General features: G+C 37.5%; 1 protein-coding gene across 1 annotated transcript in view; it reads left to right on the top strand.

The window, feature by feature from the left end:
- LOC128698919 (uncharacterized) overlaps positions 1-22,833 on the top strand; it is a 135,360-nt gene that overhangs the window by 32,748 nt on the left and 79,779 nt on the right. The gene's annotated exons all lie outside the window — the stretch shown is intronic.

The raw sequence follows: 22,833 nt of genomic DNA, 5'->3' as shown, positions 1-22,833 counted from the left end.
CCAGCAAAGTTGACATGGTAGTAAGGAACTACTCAGTGAAGTGCCACTCAGCGAAATACTACTGAGGTAGTACTCAGTGAAGTACTACTAAGTGAAGTACTACTAAGTACTACTAAAGTGAAGTACTACTCATGGATGTGGTACCTTGGTGAGTACAACCCGGTGACTAAACACACACACACAATATCCTCTCGCATCCTATTTACCATCGATAGCTTTTGTTTTATCCCAGTTACGCGCTTTTATCGTTGAGGTGTACTGTTGAGCACCTTTGTGACGGGTAACGCCACTCTGTTCACGTATTTATTACATTTACATCGCACCTGGAATGCCAGCGTCATCTGTTATGATACAGTACCAAATGAAACGGGAAAATAATTCAGTGCTTGCGAGCTGGTCTGGCATTGATGCTGCTGTTAGTAATGGATCTGACGCTGGATTGTATTTGATGTGATTGTGAGTTGACTGTGATTGACTTGGAGTTGATTGTCTGTGGGGCAATTGTCTGTGAGGCGATTATGCCTGAGGTCTTTGTGAGGTGGTTGTAATGCCATTGTCAGGGAGGTAATTGGCTGTGATGTGCTTGGCTGTGAAGTTATTGGCTGGGAGGTAGATGGCTGTGAAGTAACTGTAATGTGTTTGGCTGTGAAATGACTACCTCAGACTTATGCAAATATGCGATTAACTGATAACTAAAGTGAAATGAACACTTGTCAACGCTCACTAATAACTCACATGGACACAAAAGCTCAGAAGATTAATATGTCTGTATTTCCCGATACCTTTCTGGGGAGGATCGAAGAAGATCCCAGAAGGGGATCGAAATATACAGATCAATTAATCTTTTGGGTTTCTGTCTCCATGTGAGTTATTACTGAGCATGTGATTAATTCTTAAGTGTTATAATTATAGAAGAATAAATCTGTTGGGTGTACCAGATAAGTTTTATTAAAAAAAGAGTAGAGGAAATAGGATGGTAAGGTGGATTTAGGTAGGGAAGAGGGCGTCTAGATCAAGAATTTGCATTGCAGCATAGAACAGTATGAGTGAGCAGAACTTTAATAAAAGAAAAAAGGCTATTGGACCTATGCATTTGAAAACAGCATGTGATAGGGTGGCTAGGGTAGCAGGTGTTGCATGTGTATTGAATTGGTAGCAAGTTTCTGAAGCATGTTAAGCGTTCTTGTGTGGATATTGAGGCTCAGGTTAGGGTATGTGGGAAAGAACAGGGAATACTTTCCGTTTGTGGTACCACTGCTGAAAAGTACTTTCGTGGCTTGTACCTCTCCAGGTTGTACCACTCTCATACCACAATTATTGTTTCGTTTATTTATAGATCAGTTAATAATATTAATAATACTATTAAAATTAATAATATTAATATTATTCATTTTTATTATTATTATTATTATTATTATTATTATTATTATTATTATTATTATTATTATTATTGTTGTTGTTGTTGTTGTTGTTGTTGTTGTTGTTGTTGTTATCATTATTAGTATTAATAATGATATTAATATACTATTATTATTATTATTATTATTATTATTATTATTGTTATTATTATTATTATTATTGGTGGTAGTAGTAGTAGTAGTAGTAGTAGCAGCATCTTAAAGATTACTACAAGCTCAACCACCAGTTACACTCTCACCACCATTAAAAAAAAATCAGAAAAATCCCTCCTGACTGTGCCGACCTTTCCCCTTCCCTTCCCTCCACCCCCGAATTTGCTACCGACCAGCCCGCCCGACGCCTGAGTTTCGACACCCGAATTTCTCCGAACCATTACTGACGTCAGCCGCCCAATGAGTTAAGACGCCAGAAAATCACTTCCACGCTCATATCTCAGCTAAATGATCTTGGATTACAATGGGAGAAAAGTCTTCTTCCTCTGTTGAATCAGTTCAGTAATAGATTGTCGGTGCAGACACACGCGTGAATTTTCGACCTTTGCAGCAAGGGGGTTGGAATCTAGCTCCTGTTGAGGGGATTTTTTCTCCTCATGTCTGGAAGAATTCATATTATGTTTTATTATTATTATTATTATTATTATTATTATTATTATTATTATTATTGTTGTTGTTGTTGATGTTGTTACTGCTGTTCATATTAGTAGTAGTAGTAGTAGTAGTAGTAGTAGCAGCAGTAACACTAGTTGCAGTACTATTAGCAGTAGCAGTAGTAGTAGTAGTAATAGTAGTGGTAGTGGTAGCAGTAGCACTAGTTGCAGTACTAGTAGCAGTAGTAGTAGTAGTAGTAGTAGTAATAGTAGTAGTAGTGGTTGTAGAAGCAGCAGCAGTAGTAGTAGCATTAGAACTACTAGTAGTAAAAGAACAAGAAGTAATAGTAGAACTAGTAGTAGTAATAGTAGAACTAGTAGTAGTACTAGAATTAACAGTCGTAGTACTAGCAGTCTCACTTCCTCACTGAATGAGATGATTGCCTTATTAAAAATCATTATGATAATCATGGTGAAATCTCTAAACACGTAAGGGTCATACAATAACTAGGTACTTGGGGGTAATCATGCTTGATCCGAGGAAGGGGAGAATAGCTCCTATCCACTGCAATACGACCTTTTCCCTAGAAATAACACACTACCTCGTTAAGAGCGTCCGAAAATAATAACGTTCGTAAGAGAGAGACAGACATCTTCGGTGTGGGTGTAATAAGGTCATTGTGTGGTCCATAATAAAGACATAATAGGGATATAATAAAGATATAATGGGACAGTGTGGTCATAAATGGGGAAAATGCCCACACAATTTAAACATAATGTGAAATCATGATTGTGTAATGATATAATGAGGAGAAAATGAGGGCATGATAAGGATATCCTCAACACATGCTAAGGAAACAGTAAGGACAAAATAAAGGAATAATGATAACATACACAAGACTTAATGACCATGAAATGAAGGTCTCTGCACTAGAGAAGAGAGAAAGAATACAGTTTCCCAGCACTCTGCAAATTCTACAGTGCTTTCTTAATTGTATATGCACTGAGAGCAGTGGTGTATATCTCAATATATATATATATATATATACATACGCTGATCTCTGGCTGAAGGAGACTCGAACCTACGAACCTTGGAACAAGGTACGCAGTGCTTTACCTATCTACCCACACTGGACCAATACCTTGGAGTCTAGCGCAACCTGGACTCCAAGGTATTGGTCCAGTGTGGGTAGATTGGTAAAGCACTGCGTACCTTGTTCCAAGGTTCGTAGGTTCGAGTCTCCTTCAGCCAGAGATCAGTGTTTGTGTATATATCGCCTGCTCTCACGAATTCCTTGCATTGTTAAAATCTCTAGTAAGGCTGAAGCATGCAGGGGATGAGATGAAAAGCTGTAAGCCTTCTCCCTGAAAGCTGGCTGCCTTGGATCAAACGTGTAGCGCAAGCTACATGCAAAGGTATTGTCCATTGTGGGTAGATTGGTAAAGCACTGCGTACCTTGTCCTAAGGCTCGTTGGTTCGAGTCTCCTTCAGCCAGAGATCAGTGTTTATATATATATATATATATATATATATATATATATATATATATATATATATATATATATATATGTCGTGCCGAATATGCAAAACTGGTCAATTAGCAAGAACTCATTTAAAATTAAGTCCTTTCATTAATGTTAATTTAAAAAAATTTAATTTTGCATCGATAAAATCTTAGAAAACTTACCTAACCTTATTATAACAAGAGCAATTTATTTTAGCCTAACCCAACTAAATATATTTTAGATTTGTTTACAGTAATTTAATACTAAACAAACTCAGTGAAATATATTTTTTTCGTTAGGTTCAGAATGATTTTGGCGAAATTATTGCATACACAAATTTTCACTTGTCCTATATGGCAAGATGAACGTTGCTATTTAAGCCAAGACCGCAAGTTCTGCCTATTCGGCACGGCATATATATATATATATATATATATATATATATATATATATATATATATATATATATATATATATATATATATATATATATATATATATATATATATATATAATGAAAGTTTACTTTGACCCCTGAGAGGTTATGTACAGATGAATTGCAGCCAGGATGACCAACTTGCAGTTGCTAATTTTCCCGATCATTGTCCTCATCGCCTCCGAGCCGTGTGGACGAGCTGCGCAGACGCTCCTGTTTGAGTTTGTTTTGCGCAGTTTACCTGATTGAGCTGCCCCTAGCGTTGGTTGGTGGAAACTTTATTTTCTCCAACATGGCGCTGAATAGCAGAAGAAGAATCAACACTGTCTGCATTGAGATGATCCGTGGTGCTGTCACAGGATCCAACATGGATTTATTATTACCAGCGATCATTCGCGATACCTATGGTATAGCAAATGAGGAGATATGTGGTGTCGCATTAAATGGAATGACAAGAATCTTCGTTAAGATGACGTCTGCACAAGTCTACGAGGCAGTGGTCGACAAGTATCAGGAGACCATCATACAGGTTAATACAGCTGTGTCGGTGAGACTTCATGATGTATCTCGACATTACACCTGGGTGAAAATCAGGAATGTGCCTTTTGAGGCGACTGATTTTGATATTACCAGTGAACTGCGTACTTATGGGACGGTTCACGTAGCCACAGCAGGGAGATGGGCAACTGGACCGTATGCAGGTGCGCTGGAAGGCGCGTATACAGTTAAAATGACTCTTCGGCACCCTATTCCTTCATATATTGTGTTGAAAGAATTAAGGACTCAAGTCTATGTAACGTATGCGGGGCAACAACGTACGTGTCGGCTATGTGGGTCATATGACCACATCGCGGCGCAGTGTGAGAAACGAAGTGGGTACCCGGCACAACAGCAACGGCAACAGCAGCAGCAGCAACAGCAACAGCAGCAACAGCAACAGCAGCAACAGCAACAGCAGCAACAGCAACAGCAGCAACAGCAGCCAGTGGACGAGGTTGGCGATGAGCGAGAACAGTCTCTTGCTACACCGCCCCAACAACGGTTGTCATGGAGTGAGGAGGTAGACAAAGAAAAGGAGCTTGAATCGCCAGTTGTAACGCTACAAGGAGAATCTCAGTCATTGGACATACATAAGGTTTTTGAGGAGAGACTACCTAATATGGGTGAAGAAGTGGCGGCGTCTTTGGTAAAGGCGTTGGATGACTTGTTAGAGGAATCGGTCCTAGATCAGGTGGAAGACCCAGGCTCAGTTCTGGGGAAGGCTGTGAATGATGGTATGGCAGAAGATGACGGTTTGTCGACGAGAGAGTCTACAGGATTGAAGGTGCATGCAGTAGAGGTGGAGGTGCATCAGGACGGTGCTTCAGATGTCAAAATGCAGGTGGAGGGCGGGACACGAAAGAGGACTGCAGCATCATCGGATTCTGATGATGTGCTAACTCCTGCCCAACGCCCTGGGAAAAAGTCTTGGGTGGAGGTACAGAAGAGAGGGAATGGTGAACACAAGGATCAAGGGATTGCAAAGGTGATTCCCAACAAAGGGGGGAGGGACAGAGGTGTTGCAAAACGAACTGGGGTAAAGTCAATGCCGGGGACAAAAGGAAAACCCATTTGTTGAATTCAAGTGTTTTACTATAAATATTAACGGGTTGAGAGCTGAGAGGAAGCTTAAGTGGTTTAATGAGTATTTGGTGCGACTTGGTGTGGATGTGGTATTCTTACAGGAACATAATTTTAGGCCTGGTTATGAGTTGGATATGAGTGGTTATAATGTGTACATGGAACACGCGACACGTTTGAAAGGTGGGGCTGCCATTTTGGTAAAGGAAACTAGCCCGTTTATAGTAAGGCGTAGTGAAGGGGGGGAGGGGAGGGTAATTAGGGTGGATGGAACTTGGGGTAGGGTTCCCATTAGTTTAGTATGTGTATATGGTCCGGCTGAGGGTGACGTGAGTATTAAAACTAAATTTGTTCGGGACGTGCTGGTCTATTTTTTACGTGGTTTACCGAATGTTGCAATAATAGGCGGAGATTGGAATTGCGTGATACGTCGTAAAGATGTGGAGCCCAGAGGTGCGGGGTGTTGTTTGGGTATATTGGGGGATATATTGACCGGGGTGGGGTTAAAGGATGTGTGTGGGAGGGGAGGGATGGTAGAGCACACCTTCATTAAACGAGGTTATGCGGCGAGGTTGGACCGAATGTACGTGCCTTGTGCGGTTACTGTGCGGAGGGTGGATGTGATAGATGTGGTTTTTTCGGATCATAGAGGAGTGGTAATAGATGTGGATATTGAGGGTGTGCCTCGGAGGGGTCCATCATTTTGGAAATTGAATGTAAAGTTATTAAAGGAAGAGGATAGTCTTTTGTCTTTTGGACATATGTGGGATCGTTTAGTGGTAGAAGCACCAGGGGATGGTGCCATGGTTAATTGGTGGGAAACAATAGCTAAAAAACGTATTAAGGAATATTATATTAATCGAGGGAAGAGATATAATCAGTTACAATACGGTTTTCAAAAATATTTAGAGGGGCAGTTGCGCGAATGTTATGCACAAATTAATGCTAATTATCCTGTTATTGAAATTGAAAGTTTGAAGGAAAATATCCGGAATTTACAAAATGAGAGGTTTGATGGGGAAAGGCTTAAGGGCGGGATTGAGGAGGTTTTGTGGGGAGATCGGCCGTCGGCGTGTGTTTTGCGGAGTCAACACACACGTCGCAAGGCAATGGAGTTAATGGGGTTGAATGTTCAGGTAGGTATGCAAGGGTATAAAGTGGACCAGGTGTTGACGACGACTGAGGGTATGAGTGGGTATATTGATGCTTGGGTTAAGTTGAAAACGCAAAGTGTGGGAATAAGTGAAATAGCATTACAGTCAATTGGAAGGTTTGTGCAGTGTGAGTTGACAGAGCATGATCGATTCGTTTTGGAAGGGCCGATAACGGAGTGCGAGACATGGGTAGCTTTATCCGGGGCGCAATTAGGAAAGGCACCAGGAATTGATGGGTTGCCCAGTGACTTTTATCTCCAAAATTGGAGCGTTTTAAAAGAATTTTTGGTAAGATTATTCAATATCATTAAGCGGGATCGGGTTTTAGGGGCACAGCAGCGGATGGCTGTGGTCGTTTTAGTGCCTAAAGGTGAGCCATTAACAGTTAAAGACTATCGTGCTATTTCGTTATTGTGTGGTGATTATAAGATTTTTGCAAGAATTTTAGCTAACAGAATAAAAAAAGGTCCTGGGTAAAGTGATCGATAAGGGACAATATGGGGTGCCGGGAAGGTCTATGTATGACGGGCATGGTTTGATTAGAAGTTTTATTGAAGAAAGAGTAAAATTGGGAGTGGGGGGGGTGTTGGCTATAGATTGGGAGGCGGCATATGATAGTGTAGAAAGGGAAGCGTTATGGAAGATTATGAGATGGCAGGGGTTTGGAGAGGAAATTATATCATGGGCCAAATTAATGTATCAAGATGCATCCTTGCGGGTGCAGGTAAATGGAAGGTTAGGAGAACAAATTCAGATGAGCAGGGGTCTACGTCAAGGTTGTCCCCTTTCACAAATATTTTTTGCGTGTTTACAGGATCCCTTTTATAGAGGAATTAGGGCCTTATTGGCAGCAAATGGGGTTGGTGACGAAAGGGGTGGGGGGGCTGGCATTGTTGGATATGTTGATGACACAACGATTTTAGTAAGTGGTAACAGGGATTTGCCTCGGGTGGAAAAGTTAGTAAATGTTTTTGAAAAGGCTTCTGGCATGTCAATTAATAAGGAGAAAACGAAGTATATGGATCTTGGAGATAGGTTAAGTGAGGAATGTGAAGTAGTTGAAAGGTGGAAAAAGGTGGACCAATTACTGATATGTGGGATCGTTTATGTAAGTGATATCAAGTTAGCACAACAAATAAATTCAGTGCGTATTGTAGATGGTGTACTGAAGCGCCTCAGTGGTTTACGAGCTGCACACTTAACTTTGCATCAAAGAGTAATTACAACGAATGTCCTATTATATAGTAAACTTTGGCATGTAGCAGCAATATATCCGATACTTCGTAGTGAGATACAAAGGTTACAAAAGCGCGTTTTTAGATTCATTTGGGGTACTGGAAGCGAATGGTTAGGTAGAGCGGTTGTCACACTCCCGGTTGGCCGTGGAGGGCTGGGTCTTATAGCTGTTGAAAAGAGGATTATGAGTGTGTATTTGAAACGTAGTTATAAGCGGGAGGGGGGGGCGAGGGAAGGCGGACTTCATAAGATACGTCAGGATATGCAACGGTGGTGGGTGGGTAGGGAGTTCATAATAGGTGAGGCAATGTTACGGGTCATCATAAACATGAGCGATCCTTCACATATTAAATTGGGAAACCTTGATGGGGTGGAAGGTAAGGCAGTGGTAGCAGTGGTAGAAGGTGTTTATCCGATGTATGATTGGTGTAATATCTGGGGGCGTTTGAACAAATTACGTTTAAAACCTAAAGTACGAGAAGTAATGTATAGATTTTTACATGGGATCTTACCGTCTGGAATGGTTTTATTCCATAAGAGAATACGGGAGGATGGGATATGCAAGGATTGTGGTGGATGGGAGACTGTTTTCCATATAGTGTATTTTTGCGAATGTATTGAACTAATAAGGGTTTGGTTGGGTAAGGTAATAAGGTTAGTGGGAGGGGGGGGGGGGGTTGCAGGTGTTGAGGGTTTTAAGCTTAGACATAGGTGGGGTGAATCAGATGGTAGAGAATGCGGTAGGGTATATAATTACGGATTATATTTATATGTCTTGGGCTATGAGAGGAGCGAACGTGTGTGAAAGAATTAATGCATTAACAGCAACTTTTTATAGGACAAAGTGTAGAAATAAGGAGGTGTATGGGGGGAGATGGGAGAGGGATTTAAGTGAGGGTTATAGGAATTTCACTTTACGGGATTTACGGGAGTTGAAAGGCAGGTAAGGGGGATGAAATGGGCTGGTTTCCTAGAATGGGCGGTAGCATGATGAGTTTGATGAATGTTATATGAGGTATGTCTGGGGTGCAATTTTAACATTATTTGTTCCGAGTGTTTCAAGTACAATTCAGTTATATTTGGAATTATCGACTTATAACTATATATGTGTATATATATATGCATGTGTTGTATGTGCGTGTATGTGTATGTATGTATGTATGTGTATGTATGTATGTAGGTGTATGTATATATATATATGTATATGTATGTATGTTTACTTTCTTGTATATACCTTTAATGGTTTTTCTCATGAACATTTTCAATGATATTCAATACATATTTTCTATGCGCATTTATGATTTTGATACAATGTGTAAATGTCAAAATGGCTTTTATGTTTCAGTTTAATTTACAATGTATTTTTGTAAGCACAATTGATTTGGTGCCAATAGAAGCATAGTGTGTTTTGATATATTTGAGTATTGTTTTTTCTTTTTAATTTGTCTAGATGGTGGCAATACTATGTATGTAGTTAAGAGTTTTACGAACCTTGAAGTTGTAAGAATGGATGAATTATTCGTGGTTGAGTTGACGTCATATTATAACTGACGTTGTAAGTGATTGTGTTCCATTAGACAACATACTTTATATACTTATTTATATGTATGTACCTAATGGTAAATTGAAGTTTGATTTTGAAGGTGAAGAATGGGTTTTCCTTTTTTATTGTTCTTTTTTTCTCTCCTTATGGTAATACAAGGTTGTATCATGTACACCAACAAATATGGTTAGGGGAATGTGGTAAAATTTTCGTGTTGATTAGACATTTATAATACAGATGAAATACTAGGCTTAGGTTAGGGTAAATTTATGATAATTGTGGAATGTTCTTTGATTCAAACTGCTCTTTATTATACTTGTATTTTATTATTCTAGTGTAAATTAAGAGCAAGGATGATTAATTTGAGGAAGAGTTAATATAGGTTTGCATGTTTTTACGAAAGTTAACTTATCCACATGTAGCTAGTATAGGACAATTTTAAGCTTCGGTTTCTGATTTTATATGTAGGTAATGGTGGTCATATTTGTTATATTGTTATGTTATTCGTTAATGTTTCAATATCTAATGTAATGTTTTTTCAGTTATTGTTCATATATTGTCATCTTTATGGTTTTTCCTTTTGTTTATTGTATATTGTTGGTTTTAAATAAAATATAAAAAAAAAATTTTCCCGATTGCTACAACATTGTCTGAACGCTGTGACGGGACGAGTTAATAGTGTTGTTATCGTCGACTCTTTGTTTCGGTGTAAATAAATCGTTTATAATGTAGCTCGAACCTTGGCCCTGGTTTATGAATGTTTCAACACCATCGGGTACTCGAGGAGTCATTACGGCTGCCAGTTAGGGATTCACTAATTCCTTCAATGGAGACTGAAGGGTACTCTTACTGCTCATGCACTACCACCGCCACTACTAACACCAACAGTAACACCACTAACGCTACCAGTATCACTACTAATATCACTAGTACCACTATTAACACTACCAGTACCACCACTACCACCACCAGTACCACCACTAACACCACCAGTACCACCACTAACACCACCAGTACCACCACTAACACCACCAATAACACCACTAACACCATCAGTACCACCACAAACGCCAGTACCACCACTAACACCATCAGTACCACCACTAACACTGCAAGTACCACCTCAAGTACACCACTAACACCATCAGTACCTCCACTAACACCACAGTACCACCACTAACACCACAAGTACCACCACTTACATCAGTACCACCACTAACATCACAGTACCACCACTAACACTATCGGTACCACCAATAACACCATCAGTACCACCACTAACGTCATCAGTACCACCATTAACACTATCAGTACCACCATTTACACCACCAGTACCAACACTAACACCATCAGTACCACCACTAACACCACCAGAACCACCTCCAGCAATTTCAGCCCTGACACTAATTACAGAAGGATAATCCCATTAGCCGATTTCACAGTTTCCCAAGACCTGGGAAGACCTTCCTGGTTACACGTTGCAATCTTGCAGGTGGTCCTATTAATGAGGTCTTTCTCAAAGTATTGCTGTTTTAATAACATGGTCTTTTTCAAAGTGGTCTCCTCAACGAGGTCTTGTTCAAGGTCTTATCTAAATAACGACGTCTTCCTCAAGGTGGGCTTATATACGAGGTCTTGTTCAGAGTGGTTTCATTAACGAGGTCTTGTTCAGATTGGTATCATTAACGAGATCTTCCTCAAAGTGGTTTCATTAACGAGGTCTTCCTCAAAGTGGTCTCATTAATGAGGTCTTCCTCAAAGTGGTCTCATTAACGAGGTCTTCCTCAAAGTGGTCTCATTAACGAAATCTTCCTCAAAGTGGTCTCATTAACGAGGTCTTCTCAAAGTGGTCTCATTAACGAGGTCTTCCTCAAATTAGTCTCATTAACGAGGTCCTCCTCAAAGTGGTCTCGTTAACAAGGTCCTCCTCAAAGTGGTCTCATTAACGAGGTTGTCGTTAATGTGGTCTTTTTAAACGAATTCTTACTCAAGATATATAACAAGCATCCGTCAAAGTCCCACACTGGGCGAAACGTCGGTAAATGAAAGTCTTAGTTACTTCACGTGTCCAGTCACTTTGCAAGTGACTGGACAAAGTCGTTCAGGAATAACTTTGACCTCAAGTTGCAAATTTGAACGCAAACTTAAGTTGTAAATCAAATTTTTTGCTGTGAATCAAAATCTTCATTATCAAATTTTTCACAGAAATCGATTCGTTAATAATTTAAAAAAAAAAAATATTCCGCTGGGGTACCAAAAAAAAAAAAATCGTAAACATTCCTGTACAATGAAAAAAAAATCAGAATATAAGCCATTTTTTTTTCTTTTTACAATAAACTGATTTGTTACTGCTTGTCTGGAACCATTGTAAACAAATCATGGAGTTTTGTGTTGCATTAAATGGCAAACTGGTTTAATATTTGACGTTTAAGAATGTGACGTTTTAAACGACGTGAGATGAGGCTTTATGATTTATGAATGAAGTGTTTGATCACGTGAGATGTCCTTTGATTTTAATTATTATTATTATTATTATTATTATTATTATTATTATTATTATTTCTTATAGATTTTTGTTATTATTATTATTATTATTATTATTATTATTATTATTATTATTTCTTATAGATTTTTGTTATTATTATTATTATTATTATTATTATTATTATTATTATTATTATTATTATTATTTCTTATAGATTTTTGTTATTATTATTATTATTATTAATAGATTATTGTTGTTATTATTATTACTATTTTATTACGGTTACACACGTAAACACACACACACATACATAAACACACATAAATATCCCCCCACATACACTCATATAACCCCCGCATACGCATACACGCATACACACACAAACAAAAGCTTGCGTGTTGGTAACTATGTTTTAGAGGTGGGCAGCAGTAAACTGCAACACCAGCGTTGATGACTGAAAAAACAGAGCCACTGTCGACTCAACTGGACGAGCCGGAATGACTAATTAACTTGGAACGGTAATTACCTGCTTCGTGTGATGCAAATGGTTGTTGTTAGAAGGGGGGGGGGGACCGGGAGGAAAAGGGAAGAAAGGGATGGTAGGATAATATTAGGGAGTAGTTGGGGAGTGAGAAAGGGAGTGATAATGGTAGGAAGTAGGGGGGAATGAGGAAGTTATGAAAGGAGGGAGGGAGAGAGAGAGAGAGAGAGAGACGGACATAAGGGTAGGAAAAATTTAACGACAACGAGAGAGAGAGAGAGAGAGAGAGAGAGAGAGAGAGAGAGAGAGAGAGAGAGAGAGAGAGAGGGGAAGTGAGAGCAGACGAGAAACTCTTATTTTAACTTTTGTAAAACCTGAAGTGCTTAAAAAAATAGACAAAAGAGAGGGTAGCGAGCGAAATTTCAGTATTTTAGTGTAAAGATTTTGTACATCGTTAACTAGATAACCAAAAATGTTTCTCGTGATACATATATATATATATATATATATATATATATATATATATATATATATATACGTACTATAACTAGCTTAGTAACCCGAATTAACAATGCAAAATGTAAGAAAATATTTCGTTGCTTCTTGCCCAGCCTGTCCTATTTCAGCCTAGATAAAGTTAGTACTATTTATCTCCCTTCAAAAATACTATTTTCGTGGAGTCTTTGCAACAACAATTTTTTTTTTTTAAATATGGTATCATCTGCCGAATGTGCTAAGTCGGTAAATTTGCCTTGAAATAGCATTACGTGTACAAATAATAGAGAGAAAAAAAAATTTTTCAGGAAGGAGTTGTTTGCCAGTGGTGAAAAATATGTAGATGTTTTGCATACAGGGAACGAGATTTGCAATTTCCAGAACAGAGAACCGCGTGAAATTTGGCAGTACAGTAATACTGACTACACATTATATACACCGTGGGGTGTATGTCTCTCAGTGTAAATATACTGTGAATAACAAAAAAAGGCACAATGCCGTGACTTTGTAAATGGTCCAAGTCGGACCGAAACGTCGTCGTAAGCTCCTCTCTTCTATGTGCGGGTTATTCGTGTAAATATACTGTGAATTTACTTAAGTCCCTACTTTAGTGATTAAAGGTTTAGGTTAGGTAAGGTTCGTCAGGAAACAAGTGTTTCCTGACGCGGGTCTGAGTCATATGATGACCCGCAGCTGGAGCTTTTGTGGTCTTAAAGAATTGCTTGCCAAGTATGGGCCAGTAGGCTTGCTGCAGTGTTCCTTCTTTCTTATGTTCTTCACGGTGGTGAAGAGGTAACATGCAGCGTTACTGACCCTCGTATAGCTGATAGGCTTAAGGTCCCATTTTCCAACCAGCCAACCTAATGACAACAGACCAGGGAACGGGTGAGGTTTGAATCCATGGCGACTGTGTCGCATAACTTCAGGCCAGTACGTAAGCCACTCGGTTCAAACCTCACCTATTCCGTGTTTCGTTTTCTGTCGTGTTACTGCGATTTCGTGAGTCGTAATGACGACAGGTATAAGGACAACATAAATAACAACCCTTTATAGTGACTACCGTTACACTGTAGGAACACCAGTGTGTGGCTACCCAGTTCTGTGTGATAGTTACACTGTGGGAACACCAGTGTGTGGCTACCCAGTTCTGTGTGATAGTTACACTGTAGGAACACCAGTGTGTGGCTACCCAGTTCTATGTGATAGTTACACTGTAGGAACACCAGTGTGTGGCTACCCAGTTCTGTGTGATAGTTACACTGTAGGAACACCAGTGTGTGGCTACCCAGTTCTATGTGATAGTTACACTGTGGGAACACCAGTGTGTGGCTACCCAGTTCTGTGTGATAGTTACACTGTGGGAACACCAGTGTGTGGCTACCCAGTTCTGTGTGATAGTTACACTGTAGGAACACCAGTGTGTGGCTACCCAGTTCTGTGTGATAGTTACACTGTAGGAACACCAGTGTGTGGCTACCCAGTTCTATGTGATAGTTACACTGTAGGAACACCAGTGTGTGGCTACCCAGTTCTATGTGATAGTTACACTGTGGGAACACCAGTGAGCGGCTACCCAGTTCTGTGTGATAGTTACACTGTAGGAACACCAGTGTGTGGCTACCCAGTTCTATGTGATAGTTACACTGTGGGAACACTAGTGTGTGGCTACCCAGTTCTATGTGATAGTTACACTGTGGGAACACTAGTGTGTGGCTACCCAGTTCTATGTGATAGTTACACTGTGGGAACACTAGTGTGTGGCTACCCAGAATACAGCTCAGAATACAACTTTCCAAATCACCGATAAACCTCTTCTCTGAGCGATTAAGCGATAGTCATTCAGATCATCAATTTACGGTAATTATCTTAGTAATTATTTTTTATTGTATATTCAAGCAGGAAACTCTTTTCAAGGAATAATATATCCATACTCCGATAAAAGGAAGGAGGATTGAGCCTTGCCAGTCCTAAATAAATCCACACTGGTTTACTGCTTTATATAAATATATTTTCTTGTGTATGCCAAGAATACATAAGGCGCTTTTTTCATTTACGAAATGGATGTCGATTACTACCCCCTATTACTACTACTCCCATTAATACCACCCCATTTCTACTACTCCCATTTTTGCCACTTATTACTACCACCCCATTACTACAGTCTCCATTACTACCACCCCATTACTACTATCGCCATTAGTACCACCCGCATTACTACTGTCCCCATTACTACCACGCCATTACTACCACCCTTATTACTACCACTCCATAACTACTACCCCCATTAATATCACTCCCATTAAAACCACCCTTTTTACTATCCCATTTCTACCACCTCCATTACTACCACCCTCATTACCACCACGCTCATTACTACCACCCACATTACTACCACCCAATTAATATCACCCCCATTAGTACCACCCTAGTTACTACTACCCCCTTACTACCACATACTACTACCACCCACATTACTACCACATACTAATAAAACCCCCATTACTACCACATACTAATACCACCATCATTACTACCACATAGTACTACCACTCCCATTACTACCACATAGTACTACTACCCCCATTACTACCACATACTAATACCACCCCTATTACTACCACAGACTAATACCATCCCCATTACTACCAAGTACTACTACCACCCCTATTACTAACACCTCCACTACCACATTTACTAGGATCATCATTGCTACCTCCAGTACAACTTCCCACCACCACCGCTACCACTACCATCACCATCACTACCACCACCACCACCACCATCACCACGATTATCAACAACCCTCCTCTCACTACAACAATTCCATTCCCCCAACAACCACTACTCATTCGTGCTTAATGCAACTACACAGATGACCAGAAAATAGAACAAACACACCAGGAAAAACGGCAGAAAATTTTCTGTTTTCCTTTAGAATTACCAAGCATTACAAGAGGACCATATCCGGCTTGAATATTACTATGTAATTCCCCAGAACTGTATCCCCGTGTTTCTCCACGCGTTTTTCTAAGCCTTAAGAAGATTAGTTGATCCATAAGTGCACTTACGACTATTTCAAGTTCCATGACCTTTGCTTCTGCAATGAGTAACAAGAGATAAAAAATATTTTTTTCCTCTCTCTCTCTCTCATCATATATATATATATATATATATATATATATATATATATATATATATATATATATATATATATATATATATATATATATATATATATATGCAAAACAACCACTCTGAAAGAATAGAGAAATTCCAAGCGCTTTCGTGACTACTCACATTATCAAGGAACTATATATATATATATATATATATATATATATATATATATATATATATATATATATGGATGAATTTGGTAGGGTATGTAAAAAAAGAAAATTAAAAGTGAATATAGGAAAGAGTAAGGTTATGAGGATAACAAAAACATAAGGTGACGAAAGACTGGATATCAGATTGGAGGGAGAGAGTATGGAGGAGGTGAATGTATTCAGATATTTGGGAGTGGACGTGTCAGCAGATGGGTCTATGAAGGATGAGGCGAGTCATAGAATTGATGAGGGAAAAAGGGTGAGCGGTGCACTTAGGAGTCTGTGGAGACAAAGAACTTTGTCCATGGAAGCAAAGAGGGGAATGTATGAGAGCATAGCTTTACCAACGCTCTTGTATGGGTGTGAAGCATGGGTGATGAATATTGCAACGAGGAGAAGGCTGGAGGCAATGGAGATGTCATGTCTGAGGGCAATGTGTGGTTCGAATATAATGCAGAGAATTCCTAGTTTGGAAGTTAGGAGGAGGTGCGGGATTGCCAAAACTGTTGTCCAGAGGGCTGAGGAAGGGTTGTTGAGGTGGTTCGGACACGTAGAGAGAATGGAATAAAACAGAATGATTTCGAGAGTGTATAAATCTGTAGTGGAGGGAAAGCGGGGCAGGGGAGGGCCTAGGACATGATAGAGGGAAGGGGTAAAGGAGGTTTTCTGTGCGAGGGGCTTGGATTTCCAGCAAGCGTGCATGAGCGTATTTGATAGGAGTGAATGGAGACAAATGGTTTTTAATACTTGTCGTGCTGTTGGAGTGTGAGCAAAGTTACATTTATGAAGGGATTCAGGGAATCCGGCAGGCCGGACTTGAGTCCTGGAGATGGGAAGTACAGTGTCTACACTCTGGAGGAGAGTTGCTAATGTTGCAGTTTTAAAAACTGTAGTGTAAAGCACCCTTCTGGCAAGACAGTGATGGAGTGAATGATGGTAAAAGTTTTTCTTTTTCGGGCCACCCTGCCTTGGTGGGAATCGGCGAGTGTGATAATAAAAAAATAATATATATATATATATATATATATATATATATATATATATATATATATATATATATATATATATATATATACATGTATATACATACATATAAACACTGATCTCTGGCTGAAGGAGACTCGAACCTACGAACCTTGGAACAAGGTAATCAGTGCTATACCAATCTCACCACACTGGACCAATACCTTGGCGTCCAGCTTGCGCAAGACTTTGATCCAAGGCAGCCAGCTTTCAGGGAGAAGGCTTACAGCTTTTCATCTCATTCCCTGCATGCATCAGCCTTACTAGAGATTTTAACAATACAAGGAATTCGCAAGAGCAAGCAAAATATACACAAACACTGATCTCTGGCTGAAGGAGACTCGAACCTATGAACCTTGGAACAAGGTATGCAGTGCTATACCAATCTCACCACACTGGACAATACCTTGGCCAGAGATCAGTGTTTGTGTATATTTCGCCTGCTCTTGCGAATTCCTTGCATATATATATATATATATATATATATATATATATATATATATATATATATATATATATATATATATATATATATATATATATGTCGTGCCGAATATGTAAAATTGGTCAGTTAGCAAGAACTCATTTAAAATGAAGTCCTTTCTGAAATTTTCTCTTATACGTTTAAAGATATTTTTTTTTCATTAATGTTAATGTAAAAATTTTTAATTTTGCACCAAAAGAATCTTAGAAAACTTACCTAACCTTATTATAACAAGAACAATTTATATTAGCCTAACCCAACTAAATATTTTTTAGATTTGTTTAAAATAATTTAATACTAAACAAACACAATCAGATATTTTTTTTTCGTTAGGTTCAGAATGATATTGGCGAAATTATTGCATACACAAATTTTCACTTGTCCTATATGGCAAGATGAGCGTTGCTATTTAAGCCAAGATCGCAAGTTCTGCCTATTCGGCACGACATATATATATATATATATATATATATATATATATATATATATATATATATATATATATATATATATATATATATATATATATATATATATATATATATATATATATGTCGTGCCGAATATGTAAAACTGGTCAATTAGCAAGAACTCATTTAAAATTAAGTCCGTTCTAAAATTTTCTCTTATACGTTTAAAGATATATTTTTTTCATTAATGTTAATGTAAAAATTTTTAATTTTGCACCAAAAGAATCTTAGAAAACTTACCTAACCTTATTATATCAAGAACAATTTATTTTAGCCTAACCCAACTAAATATATTTTATATTTGTTTACAATAATTTAATACTAAACAAACACAGTGAAATATATTTTTTTCGTTAGGTTCAGAATGATTTTGGCGAAATTATTGCATATACAAATTTTCACTTGTCCTAAATGGCAAGATGAACGTTGCTATTTAAGCCAAGATCGCAAGTTCTGCCTATTCGGCACGACATATATATATATATATATATATATATATATATATATATATATATATATATATATATATATATATATATATATATATATATATATATATATATATATATATATACATATATATATATATACATATATACATATATATGTATATATAAATATTATATATATATATTATATATATATATATATATATATATATATATATATATATATAAAATATATATATATATATATATATACATATATATATATATATATATATATATATATATATATATATATATTTATATATATATATATATGTATAATATATATATATATATATATATATATATATATATATATATATATATATGTATAATATATATATATATATATATATATATATATATATATATATATATATATATATATATATATATATATATATATATATATATATATATATATATATATATGTCGTGCCGAATAGGCAGAACTTGCGATCTTGGCTTAAATAGCAACGCTCATCTTGCCATATAGGACAAGTGAAAATTTATTTATGCAATAATTTCGCCAAAATCATTCTGAACTTAACGAAAAAGTTATATTTCGTTGTGTTTGTTTAGTATTAAATTATTGTAAACAAATCTAAAATATATTTAGTTGGGTTAGGCTAAAATAAATTGTTCTTGTTATAATAAGGTTAGGTAAGTTTTCTAAGATTCTTTTGGTGCAAAATTATAAATTTTTACATCAACATTAATGAAATATATATATCTTTATACGTATAACAGAAAATTTTAGAAAGGATTTAATTTTAAATGAGTTCTTGCTAATTGACCAGTTTTACATATTCGGCACGACATATATATATATATATATATATATATATATATATATATATATATATATATATATATATATATATATATATATATATATATATATATATATATATATGTAGTGGTGAATAGGTAAAACTTGCGATTTTGGCTTAAATATCAACGCTCTTCTTGCCGAATAACGCAAGTAAAAATTTGTGTATGCAGTAATTTCGCAAAAACCATTCTGAGCCTTCGAAAAAAATATATATATTTCATTATGTTTGTTTATTAATAAATTATGGTTAACTTATCTAAAATATATTTAGTTGGATTAGGATAAATTAAATCGCGCTTATTATAATATGGTTAGGTAAGTTTTCAAAGGTTCTTTTGGTACAAAAGTTTTTAACTTTTACATTAACATAAATGAAAAAAATATATCTTTAAACATGTAAGAGAAAATTTTAGAAAGGACTTAATTTTCAATGAGTTCTTGGTAATTGACTAGTGTTACCTATTCGGCACAACATAAATGAAATGAGCAATCGGTGCTGAGCCATAGCGTATTCTGCCAAGGGAAAGACTAGAACTTCTTAAAGAGAGGAATGAAGGTAGGGGAGGGGAGAGCGATGCAGATTTCGTGGTGGTGGTAGGGAAATTAGCGTGTGTTGGGCGCTAATGGCTTCCTGCCAGACTAACCAAGGAAGGATGGGGGGAGGTATGACCCAAAAAAAAAAAGTGAGGCCGCATGGAAGAAGCGAAATTTGCAGACCAGGAGGATGTGCTGGAGATGACGGGAAGGATAAAATTTGTTCTGAAGCAGCAGAGTCGGTGGAGAATACATTTGGAGTACATGAGAAAGGTAGATGGAAATTGCTTGCAGTTCACACAGAGGCTGTTTGCTTGAAATTGCTACCTTGATGGAGGACTATCTGCTACTATTTGAAGAAAAGCACTAGTATTATTATCATTATTTTTATTATTATTACTATTATTATTATTATTATTATTATTATTATTATTATTATTATTATTATTATTATTATTATTATTATTATTATTATTGTTGTTGTTATTTATTTGTTTATTATTATTATTATTGTTATTATTATTACTATTATTATTATTACTATTATCTCTTTCATGGGGAAGCACTAAGCCCGTAGGGATCGCACAGTTCCTGATAAATATGAGATAATCAGATTCGATAAGAGGTGAAGGAAGGGGGTGACTCTAATTCCGCTAATCAAGAGCCTTTCATCGGCAACCAGGCACCTCCCTTGAAGCCAGTCAACTACAGAACAAGTTTAATTATGCAAATGACACACATGCGCAATCTAATTCGCCAATATCTAATCAGGGCTGCGTTGTATGCTCACATAATAATCGTGGGAAATTGAATTTTCGTCTTAAAAACTTTAAAAAAAGAAATATACGTACACTAACAGGGTATTTAGGCTACGGCGGCGCATGTACACTGAGAAGTGTCTCTTCCGGTGTCTCTATCTGGGTATAAACACTGATGTGTGTCTCCCACAGTGTATATACACTGAAAGACGAGTCTCTGTATAAGATAGGTGCGCTGTTTATATATACTCGGTGAAATGGATGTCTCTTATTGTATATACACCGAGAGGTGAAATTCTTAGTGTGCAGGCATCAACCTGCTTGCATCTCTATGTGTATACTCTGATAGGTGTGTCTCTGAGCATACAAGACAATAAATGTGCATTCTTCAGTTCGTATACACGAAAAGATTTCATTCGATGTGTATACATCGAGATAGGTCACTCTTAGTATGTATACAGTGACAGGTGTGTATCTTTCAGTGTATATACACTGAGGGGTGTCTTACTAAATACATTCATTGGGAATTTATTCTAAATCCACTTTGTTTTTAAGGATTACTGTAAGCGTATACGTAGAACTTACAAAACCTGCTACCTTAAAAACAATCGTGCAGCAAACAGCATCATAACTAACAAAACTAACTGAGCACATAGTTTATCTCTGTTCTTGTAGTTACTAACATGCATATACAACTACTGCTGTCTATATGGAGTGCATTTTAAACTGTGTTTGCAATCTTAGCCTATAAAGCAACGACAGATTTGACGTCTGAGCAGAATGCAAATTCTTCGTTACAATAACCTCGCGGAAATCAGTCAGAACATTCCGAAATTAACACATTTCAACGATGTTAAATAAATGTTAGAGTGACTGGTACACAGCTAGGGGAGGAGAAATTTGAGTTACACTGTGTTTATTTTAGCAACTAAAACCAGTTTTGGTTCAGAATTTAGAATTTGCAGTACCTGTTTGGAACCCGCACTTGATCAAGCACGTCAAGAAATTAGAGAAAGTGCAAAGGTTTGCGACAAGGTTAGTTCCAGAGCTAAGGGGACAATCCTATGAAGAAAGGTTAAGGGAAATCGGCCTGACGACACTGGAGGACAGGAGGGTTAGGGAAGACATGATAACGACATATAAAATACTGCGCAGAATAGACATGGTGGACAAAGATAGGATGTTCCAGAGAGGGGACACAGAAACAAGCGGTCACGATTTTAAGTTGAATACCCACATGAGTCAAAGGGATGTTAGGAAGTATTTCTTCAGTCAAAGAGTTGTCAGACAGTGGAATAGCCTAGAAAGTGATGTAGTGAAATTAAGACACATGTGCAACATCTGGGTATCTTTATTGTAGACGTTTCGCCATCCAGTGACTTTATCAATACAAATTCCAGGACATAACTTGAAGACAGTAGAACTATGTACAGAAGATGAGGTAATCAGTCCCTCAACCTAGGAGTAGGTGCTAAGAGCACCATAGTCGTGGAGATTCTGAAGCAGAAGAAAGGAGCCAGGCTCCTTGATAAAGCCATTCGATGGCGAAACGTCTATAATAAAGATACCCAGATGTTGCACATGTGTCTTAATTTCATCTTCTCGGTATTATATACTATTCTTACACAAAGTGATGTAGTGGAGGCGGGAACCATACATAGTTTTAAGACGAGGTTTGATAAAGCTCATGGAGCAGGGAGAGAGAGGACCCAGTAGCAACCATCGAAGAGGCGGGGCCAGGAGCTAAGACTCGACCCCTGCAACCACAAATAGGTGAATACACACACACACTCACACACACACACACACACACACACACACACACACACACACACACACACACACACACACACACACACACACACACAAACACACACACACACACACACTGGAACACTCAAACGCTCTTCCTCTAATCCTCTTCAGAATACATAAAAATTCTACCTTGCAT

Source organism: Cherax quadricarinatus, chromosome 55 (genome assembly GCF_038502225.1).
Source record: "Cherax quadricarinatus isolate ZL_2023a chromosome 55, ASM3850222v1, whole genome shotgun sequence".
In the NCBI taxonomy this organism is placed as follows: Eukaryota; Metazoa; Arthropoda; class Malacostraca; order Decapoda; family Parastacidae; genus Cherax; species Cherax quadricarinatus.
This window is presented reverse-complemented; position numbering and strand designations above follow the sequence as displayed.